The following is a 10,287-nucleotide window of genomic DNA, read 5'->3' as shown; positions in this document are numbered from 1 at the left end:
TCACAATCTCCTTTATAACTGATAAAACTCACACAGTCTGGCCCCACATCGTTTCCAATCCCTTCACCTTGTGTGTTTCCTTCCTGTACCCCTTTCCCCAAGTTTCTGTCCTTGAACACCGCCAGGGATGGAGCATTCACCACTTCTCTGGGCAACCTGTTCCACTGCCTCACCACCCTCACAGTAAAGAACTTCTTCCTTATATTAAATCTGAGCTTCTCCTATTTAAGTTTGAACCCATTAACCCTTGTTCTACATTACAGTCCCTGATGAAGAGTCTCTCTCTGGCATCCTTGTAGGCTCCCTTCAGATATTGGAGGGCTGCTCTGAGGTCTGCACATAGCTTCTCTTCTCCAGACTTAACAATCCAAATTCTCTCAGCCTGTCTTTGTGTGGGAGGTGCTCCAGCCACCTGATCACCCTTGTGGCCTCCTCTGGACTTGCTGCAACAGCTCCATGTCCAATGATTCTTCCATTTTTCCCTTGCACCATGACCTGCCTGGAGGGGGTCTGCACTCCTCACCCTATGGCAATTCTGGCTGTACTGCAACCTTTGTTGCTCTCTCACACACAATTTACCAAGCACACTCTCTGCCTTTCTACCGGACATTCATGATTGTTCACCTCACTCCCATTCTGGGATCAGCATCAGCAGAGATTTTACCTGTTCTGTCACAAAACTGTTACATCTCTGCAGAGATAAAGGTTTTCTTGTAGTCCAGCTTACCGTCTTTCTGTGTACAAGGATTTCCAGTACAGCAAGTTTTCCAGCTTATTCCATAGCTGCTTCTGCACCAAGGTGAAACCCTCTTCTGTTTTCCATATCCCCCACTTTGGCAGTGGGGTCTGGCTAAACCAAGAAGTGTAGCTGTGAAGGAACAGACCATGTGCAGCCCTCAGTGTATACTGCACCCTCTGCAAGGAACTGGCAGTGAAGAGAAGGGTGGTGATAAAGGGGCTCCAAGTTGGGGGTCCTTCAGAACAGCCAGACCTCACCAGGCAGAACTCAGGGAAGGAAACACATTTGCAGCAGACCAGGGCAGAAAACCCCTTGTCCCATTCTATGCAACTCCAGGACCTGCTCCCAGCACCACATTTCTTTTTGGTTGCCTTCATGGTGCTTGTCCATGGGAAGAACGTCCCACCAGAGAACTACTCATCATTCTCTGAGGATGGGCGGACCAGAAGAGATGATTCTGGGAGATAGGGAAGGCTACCTAGCTCTCAAGTTCTCACTCACAAGCCCATTCCTGCAGATGTTCGACACCCCAGGGTGCTCCCTCTGCTCTGCAGCTGCAGGCAGAATAGCAGTTCATACTGAGCCACCTGTGCAAACCAGCTTGACCCCAGAGCACACAGCATTGTGAAATGCTGCAGTGTGGATGCACCAGGACCCTGAGAAAAACCTGGGGCTACACTGTGGTGGCCTCTGAGCTGCAGATCAGCACTACCCAGTGTTGCAGGAGTTGCTGAGGTCAGTATTGCCAGGCTGTGTGTTTCTCTAGGTGTGCTCTGCAGACTCGCCCATCATCTTTCCTCATGCACAGGGTTTACAGAGCACAGAGCCACTCCAGGAGGTGCCACTTCAGCTCTGACCCCTTGCAGCACCCTGCAGAGCTGAGCTGCCATTCCCTTGGGCATTGTGAAGTGATGTTTGATTTGAATGTCCTTCAGGAGAAGCTGGCTGTTGACAGTGCCAAACCCCAGGTGTCTCACACAAGGAGTACAGCAGATAGGGGTAACACAGCCAATGAGGCAAACACAGAAATAAGACAAGCCCAAAGTAGTCTGAGCAGTGCCGCATACAAATGTGACAGCCAACGCACTGCCAGAGCCATCAGCTGCTAATGCAGATGCAGCAACTTTAACCACAAGGCCACCGCACAGCCCTCTCCCTTCACTTTGTGTCTCAGGGGGACAGAATGGAGCAAGAACTCTGTCATTAACAGTGTCCAGTCAGTCTTAGCCCCACTTCATTCCTTCTGCCTTAGGCTACAGAGGCAGCCTTCCAGGAGAGCTACAGCTTGTCACCAGCTGCAAGGATGGACATGCCACAGCAGCAGCCCACAGGATGTTTCCAGGCTTGATACTTGGGCATAGTCTTTGGCATTCGTGACCACAGATTGCTGTCTGTGCCAACTACGAATATGAAAAGCTGGCAAGCAAGTGTGTTTTCCGTGCATAAAGAAAAAGCTTTCTGTGGTAGTGAAGTGTCCATGTGAGAGCAGCTTTGTGCAGTGCCCAGTTGTGTTTGTATTGGGGTGTTTGCTCTCTGCTATAGAGGCCATAGAGGCAAATCCCCAGGGACACTGCAGGAGCAAAACACCATGTCTCCTGTGAAGGCACGTGGGTCATATTAAGCCTAGGCAAAGCAGGTAGTTGCTCAGGGTAGCATGTGGCTGGGGAGGCAAAACTCTGTTCTTCGCCAGGGCAATGGGAAGGCAGCCAGTGATGGCTGATGTGAGGTACCAGGGAGCACAGGCTGGAGCCACATCTTACCTGGTGGGAACAGCAGAACATCTTGGTCATAATGATGTATGTAGAACTGTTTTAAATATTGCAATTTTAGCTAATTCCATTGCTGAAATAAATAGTACATACCTAGTCAACATCCTGTTGAGCATCCTGTTGAGCAGCTACTTCTTTCAGCTGCTTTTTCAGAATTAGCTAAAATTGCTGATCTCTTCATCCACCAAGCCTGTCTGGCTATCACATGTTGATAGGAGCAGGGTGGTCCAGAATAGCACAAATAGAAGGGTTTCATACAGCAGCACTGGAGCAAGGTGATGGAGAGGAGATGTCTCTACTCAATGATGAGTCTTTTCTTTAGGTCTTTTCCAACCTAAATCATTCTATGATTCTTGGTGCAGCTGGAGGAAGCAAATAGTGGGGCTGTTGAATTGAATCCCCTGCACTGAGTAGACAAGAAATGTCTCTGAATGCTTCTTAGTCATGTCTCTCCTTGTGCTGGAGAGACAGACTGGCTGCTCGTCAATGGTCAGACAGGCTACACTGTGTGTAACTAACATGATAGTCTGTTCTGGGTTCAGCTGTAACAGTTATTTTTCTCCTTATTAGTAGCTGGTGCCGTGCTATGTTTTCGACTTTAGTCTGAAAATAATGCTGATAACACACTGATTTTTTCAGTTGTTGCTAAGTAATACTTACTCTGATCAAGGACTTTTCAGTCTCATGCTCTGCCAGTGAGGAGGGGCACAGGGAGAGGGGATAAAGCAGAAACAGAACACCTGACTCAAACTAGCCAAAGGGGTATTCTATACCACAGCACACCATGCCCAGTGTATAAACTGGGGGGAGTTACCCAGAAGGTCAGATCGCTGCTTGGGTTGGACTGGGTATCAGTCAGTGGGTGGTGAGCTATTTGCATTGTGCATCACTTCTGTTGATTGTTTTCCTTTTCCCCTTTCAGTTTTATCTTCTCTCCCCTTGTTATTTCCCTTATCATTATTATTATTGGTGGTAGCAGTAGTGGTTTGTGTTATACCTTAGTTGCTGAACTGTTCTTATCTCAACTCATGGGTGTTACATTCTTTTGATTCTCTTCCCCATCCCTCCTGGAGCAGGGGGATGAGAAAAGGGGGGGAGTGAGGTAGTGGCTGTGTGGTTCTGAGTTACTGGCTGGGCTTAAACCAGGACTGTCCTGTCTTGGTGCCATGTTCTTTAGGAAGGAAAAGGTGTCATGTTCTTTGTTTAGGAAAAGACCTAAATTCTGGTGATGTGATAAATCTCCCTTCTTGGCCTAGGAGGCCAAAGCCAAGGCTGAAGGGAAAGTCTTTCCTAGAATGCCATGCTCAGCCCAGGCTGAAACAGACCTTATGAAACCAACACATGGCTGGGCCAGGGAGAGGAAGTAAGTGAAAGGAAGACAAGATGCTTCTCAATGTAGATGGAAATTGTGTGTTTGAGCAGCCAGTTGCTGATTATATACAAGCCAGCAATTTACAGTGTCCTCAAATATGTATGTCTTTCTGCAGGGAAAAGCAGGAAGAGTTCCCTACTGCAAAAGTATAATGTTCTCATGGTAAAAAATGGTCAAAGTAGTGCTTCAAAACAAATAATTCTGGGGAAAAAAAAAAAAAAGTGGTACGAATACAGCAGTGATAGCTATATTAGTGAGAAATTGTTACTTTTTACCAAAATGTTTTCAGAAAAAAAAACCAAAACCAACCACACACACAAACCAAAAAAAAAAAGAAAAAACAAAAAAAAAATCCACCCCAAACAAACAAAAATCCCAAAACAACAGCACCCCCCCCCCCCCAAAATAAAAAAAAGAACAAACCACAAAATCAAATCAAAACCCAAGCCACAGTGGGAGTCAAATATACGATGTGGAAAACTTCAGCCTTAACTCTTAAAATCCGGTGAAGGTGTAAGCAGCTGAAGGTCTTACGGGAAAAGATGGCCATGCTCCGTTAGGCAGTGAACCTTGAATCACCCATAATTAGGCAAGGAACCATGTATGTATACCGGAAGCTATACAAACAAGCTATTAATAGCTGCTTCATTTTCACCATTCTGCAGCCAGCAGTTAGGGCCAGACTGGTCTGGGAGATGCTGACGATGCTCACACTGGCCCCCACTGTGGGGCACAGCCACCCTCAGACCCTGCCCTGCTGTGGTTACATGGAGTCTGGCTTCGTTGTCACCAGGTTCTGCAGCCGCATGGCATTTCTCCATGCAGCTGACAACCAGAGACTTTCTGTGGATGGCAGAAAGGAAGCAGACACAGGGACGCTGAACACTGTTTCCCATAGTAAAGCAGATGTCCAAAGGAGCCTGTAACCCAATATTTTCCCTAGGTGATGCATCCCTTCCATTTTGGCTAACCCAGCAGTCTCAAAATCAGGGCCAGCTGCAAAAGGCTTGTTCTGGAAGTTTGACCCAGACGTTGATAACCCATTACCCTGCTCAGCCATACAGAAAGGCCAGGAGATATTTCTGGTTGAGTGGCTTGAGTCTGCTTTGCTAGTACCCTTCTTGTGGACTCCCCAAAGTGCCCCTTTTCATGTGAGCTGAATTGTGTCAGTTCCCAAGCAATGGGAGCTGTTAGAGGGAGCTGCTATCTCTGCCTCCCATGTGCTGGGCATCAGGCAGGTGAAGATGTTGCCAGGTCAGGGATCATTCACTGGACCTCCTGCCTACTTCAATGACCAAATCTGGTCCAAGGTTAGCATGAAGAGAGCTTTGATAAAAATGTGTTCATCAAATATCAGCATGTCCCAGGGATTAACAGAAGGAAAGGCAAGGAGTCTGCAGTGTGGGGAGCTAGAGGCCCAACATTAGGGCCTGGGACAGACCTGTCTGTGTGTGGGGACTGGATGTCCAGGGACATCCCCAGGAAGCTGGAAAATGCAACTGGTGCTGATGGTGGATTCAGTCACGCCTGTGCAGGACCTGTTCTGTTTGCAGGATCCAGGATGCAGGTCTTGCATGGCACTTGACACCCTCAGGTTTCGGTCCTCTCAGTTCTCTCTCTGCTTCAGCTGCAGCCACATCAAGTATCCACGGGTTCCCAGTGGACCCATAGTCTGCCTCTGGGCAGGGGCTCTCCTGCACCCAGCACAAGTAGCCCACCCACCTCTGCAGCAGCACCACAGCTACACTCAGGGCATGAGAGGGAAGAGGCTGCACATTAGGGATGAGAACCAGGGAGGAGAGAGGGATGTGTTTGTAGATCACATAGGATGTAAAGGATAAGAGACAAAATCCCTGACACTGGCTAGAAAAATACCTTCCTTTGCAGTTCAGTGGAGATGCGATCAGAGAAACTTCATAAGAAACCCTCATCTCCCCTTTCTGAACAGCTCCTGACTGGTGCGAGTTGATGCCAGAAGTTTTGTTTGAGCTATCTATGAAGAAACATGGCCTGCTGTGGTAGTGTTGAATAAAGTGCCTTCACTCTATGCAAGAATCCTGCCCCAGGAAGATGCAAGGGTTTTGCCTAGTAATAGAGGACATCATTTGTGTTCAACAGATTTAGAGGCATCTCCTGCCCTGTATCGCAACACACAGTGCATGGCTTCCTAGGATATAAAACATGTCGGAGACCTGCTGCTGCTTTGGTACCAAGTTCCCTATAGCGGAAAGGCAGATGAATGCCCCAAAGTGTTAGTACATGAGAGCTCAAGTAAAATTACTCATTCACATGCTTTGCAGAAATACATTCGTCACCTTGTTACTGAGAGGCACAGGCTTAAGTGGGAGTCCTGGAAAAAGGGCTGTTAGGATAAATCCTGGAGGTTTAGGTTCAGAGAGTCACTACAGTGAATTTTAGCACTATCTCTTCCATGAATATCGATTTCTAGAAAGAACTGAAAATCTCTCTAATCTTTGTCTTAGGATTCATTGATTTCTGCTAGTGTTAAAACGTATTCCTTTAAAAGGCAAATTTTACAGCCCTATTGACAAAAAGAAGCTTCTTTGGTATATGCCTGTTTTATGAATGGATCTTTTAAAATAGAGCATTTAAGAATTATTTTGAAATCAAGCTGTGCTTGATGTCAGCTTTCTCTGTGTGATGAATTCATGCTGTGTGGCCTCCTATTTAGTATACTGTCTCTGTTGAAACACCCTGTAGTTTCCAGGATGTTTTCTAAGGTATTTAGATTTATTTCAATGTTTACAATGTTATTTGTTGTTCATAAAACATATTTACCCAGGCTAACCCAACATGAAAGAAATCTTATTTACAATGGAATCTTGACAAAAATACATGCAGAAAAGACAGACAAACACACATAAACCTGGACTGCTGAGTGGAACATTGATTTGCTGCCACTTCCAATTTTTCTCGTTAGAACTTATTTTATTTGAACATAACTCAGTACCCCCTGTAAATGTGAAATTAATTATTATGCATGATGTTGGAAATAGGTTGTTAGGTTGGCATTGGGAAGATTAGAAAAATACACTCATTACTTCAAATGATATCTGATATATATATGGATAACTCTGGTTTTTAAAATCATTTGCAGTACTTGGATAACAAATACAGCAGGTAGAAAAGCCCTTCCTCTGTGTGGTTTTAAAATTTCATGCCTGTGTTATTAAGGTTGGATTAAAGACTGTATTTTGCAGTTAGACTTTTGTATTTCAAAACACCCCTGTTGAGCCAGAGCAAATGAAGTTGTTAGATTGAATTTCATCCAGCTACAATCATGTATCATTATGTTGATATAATTAACTACTATAAGATTCAGGTGGATTACCTAGGCAGTACAAGAATTTGCATTTCAGATCTGCTATCTCACCATGACTGCTTCTTAAGAACACTTGGATGTAGATGGAGAAGGCCCACTAGTGATATTCTTTTTTTTGCAAATAGTTAACACTAGGAGTAGGAAAGGGAGCTTGTATGTATGGTGTCTTAGTTGTGAAGCTTGCATAGCTGCTGGTGTAATGGGGACCAAGGCTGTGGTCTAGAACTCTAGTTACATGGTAGTAAGTGTTTGATAGTTAGCAACTGTGTGAGTGAGGAGGTTTGGGCTGGAGGTGAAGCTGTCCTGCTCATATTGTCTGTCTGGAGCATCTAATTTCCTTGCTGGCAAGGCAGTGAGAATAGCTTGGGTGACATATCTCCTCCTCCAAATGGTGCTGGTGGTGCCAGCCTCCTAGCCGAGTGCTGAAGAAGATGGGCATGGACAGACAAGACTCACACCATCCTGTAAGGCTCCTGTGCTCCCTCCTGAAGTCTCTAGCCACAGTAGACATCACAACATTTGCTGTGCATTAAGTGTCACTCCTGTGGATAGGGTGGTACCAACAACCCTCAGCAGTCAAAACTGTCAGGTCATGAGAATGGTAACATAGTGGGCAACAGTAAGTTTTTTACTTTTAACTTGGAGCCTTCGTACTTGCTATTAGCTTTGTGTGTCCTGGAGCTGCCTCTTGCAGTTGCATCTCAACCTTGCAGATGCTGGATGTCTTGCTTTTTCCAAGCAGAGAGATGAGCCCAGGGAGTTTCACATGAACCCAAGTGGTGGAGCTTTTAGCAAAAACGTATGTCAAAAGAGCAAGATAACAGCAGTGGAGAGTTTCCACAGGTCTTTGTCTTGCTCATCACTTGTATTCATGCTGGAGCCTTTTTTCCCTTATCACATAGATCTTGCAGATCCTAAGACACATCAAGCCCTGCCCTCCAATACAAATACCCATCCACATACCACTTCTGAAAGGTTATGCCAGAGCCTTTTCATTTTTCAGATCGAGCCCTTTCTTCTCTCTGTAGAATTCTCTCATTGCCCATCTAGTATCACTATACTTCCCTTCTCAGGCTTGGACAGACCATCCTTTTGTGCATCCTTTAATCTCTCTGCTGGGCCAGACAATGGGACAGAAAGACAGGGAATTACCTGCTGATCACCCATGCCAAGCCGCAAGGCATAAACCCAGCTGGGTTAACACCCCTCCTGACCAGATTATGACAGTCATCAACCGAGCTGCTGGCATCTTCTTCCACAGTAGTGACAGGTTCCACCCTGGGGGACAAGTTCCAACGGGGGAGGGGGGGGGAGGTTGGGCCATGAGTTAAGGTGGTATTTTTAACTCCTAAAGCTAGGGATGGGACTAGAGAAAGGCACCCCTGTCAAAGAGCAAGATCTTTGTCACACATTGAGTGTCCAGGGGTGTAACCAACAGCATGCCCTCAAGAAGAAAAGGTTTAACTAAGTCCCATGTGCCTTGCTGCAGAACTTCTGAAAAACTCTGCTGAAATCCGTTGCTATACACAAAATAATGTGTGTTGTACAGGGCAAGAAATAGAGACAGAACTAAAATAGCAGCATTAATGAGTGAAGTAATTATCAGAGCAGAGCTGTAAAAGCAGTGAATTCCCCTGAAGAATGTTTTGTTCCGCTTTAGCAGCTCTAGATACGAGTGTTTGTCTTCCCCATCTCCATCATCCTGGAGGCTGACAGGAGCACATGCTGGGTGAGCAGGAGGGTTGTTCCCCCAAACCCACATGCTTGGGCTCAGCCGGGCACTCATCAGGCACCATTTCAACCCTGGAGCCACAACTCCACCAAATAATATGCTAGGATCTTCAACCCAAGAAAAGAGAGAGGCTAGATGTTAGTGGAAAACAAGCCTTTCCATTTGAGCTGCTGAGTGGGCAATGACGCTGCGCTCCCTGGGGAGCATCATGCAGCAGGAAGAGCTGATGCTGCGCCTCAGGGCATGAGACAGTGCCTGCCCACAGCCGATCCCTTCCTGGCCAGGCAGGTGGATCTCCCAGCAGCTCACTTCAAGGCATGGCCAGGCCTGCAGTCAGGGTCTGCTGTGTGAGCGTGGTTTTGCACAGTGATTTCTGCCTGTGGAGTGACAGAGGAGCCCTGCCGCTCACCTGGGACCACCAGAGTTTTGTCCTTTTGGTGGTGCATCCTGCATTTCTGCTTGTACATGTTGCCTCATCTTGTGCTTAACTGAAATACTTGTGTTTTAAAGCAATCAAGGAAAGTCTTCAGTTTTCCTTCCTGCAGAATGTATCACTGGGTAAATTGCTTTTCATGGTGGTTATAGCTATATATTAAGCAAACAGGGTGTTATCAAGCCACTCTTTTTTAATTTTCTTCTTACTGATTTCAAAATTTAAATAAAAAAAGTTTCAATTACAAGACAACCTTTTTATATTTCACACTTAGTAATTCTCATACAGCTGTATAATTGGAGGTAAGCAGTATCTGGAGTTAATGAAATAGATTTCTGTATTGTTCTTAAAGTCTCCAGTTAACTACAATTTGCTGCATGATGATAAAGAGCAAAGCTCTTTGTCATCTGGTCTAAACACAGCCCATGGCCTGCAGAACTAAAGTGAATGCAAATAAAGCATAAGAAATTACACCAAAAATACCTAAGGAGAGAAAAAAAAAAAAAGAAAAAAAAGTCTCTTGTGGTAATTGTTCTCGATGGAACACAAGGACTGAAAACAGCCCTGATGTGCTGGTGTACGTATATGAACCAGTACATGTTGCTCACATCCCACATGGACCATCCTTTTGCAGCCCCTCTGTGTGTTAGATTCCACCCAATATCAGTATGTATGGCACTGGGGAGCAGTGGATGGCAGGAGGTGAATGAAACTCCCAGCTTTGGAAACAGCAGAGGTGAAAGGAAGGATCCCTGGGTCAGCCAGGATTTGCTCACACAGACTGGACCCACAGCAGCTTGAGGCTGCTGCTGCCTTTTTGAGTATTTTTTTAAGCCTGGTGGTTTGAAACACTGCCCAAGAGCATTTCCAAGGGAAAGAAATGTTTTATTTTATGTAAG

This window comes from Pezoporus flaviventris, unplaced genomic scaffold (genome assembly GCF_033815535.1).
Source record: "Pezoporus flaviventris isolate CSIRO_AGI_PZ_B2104156 unplaced genomic scaffold, CSIRO_AGI_Pfla_v1 ptg000004l, whole genome shotgun sequence".
In the NCBI taxonomy this organism is placed as follows: domain Eukaryota; kingdom Metazoa; phylum Chordata; class Aves; order Psittaciformes; family Psittacidae; genus Pezoporus; species Pezoporus flaviventris.
This window is presented reverse-complemented; position numbering follows the sequence as displayed.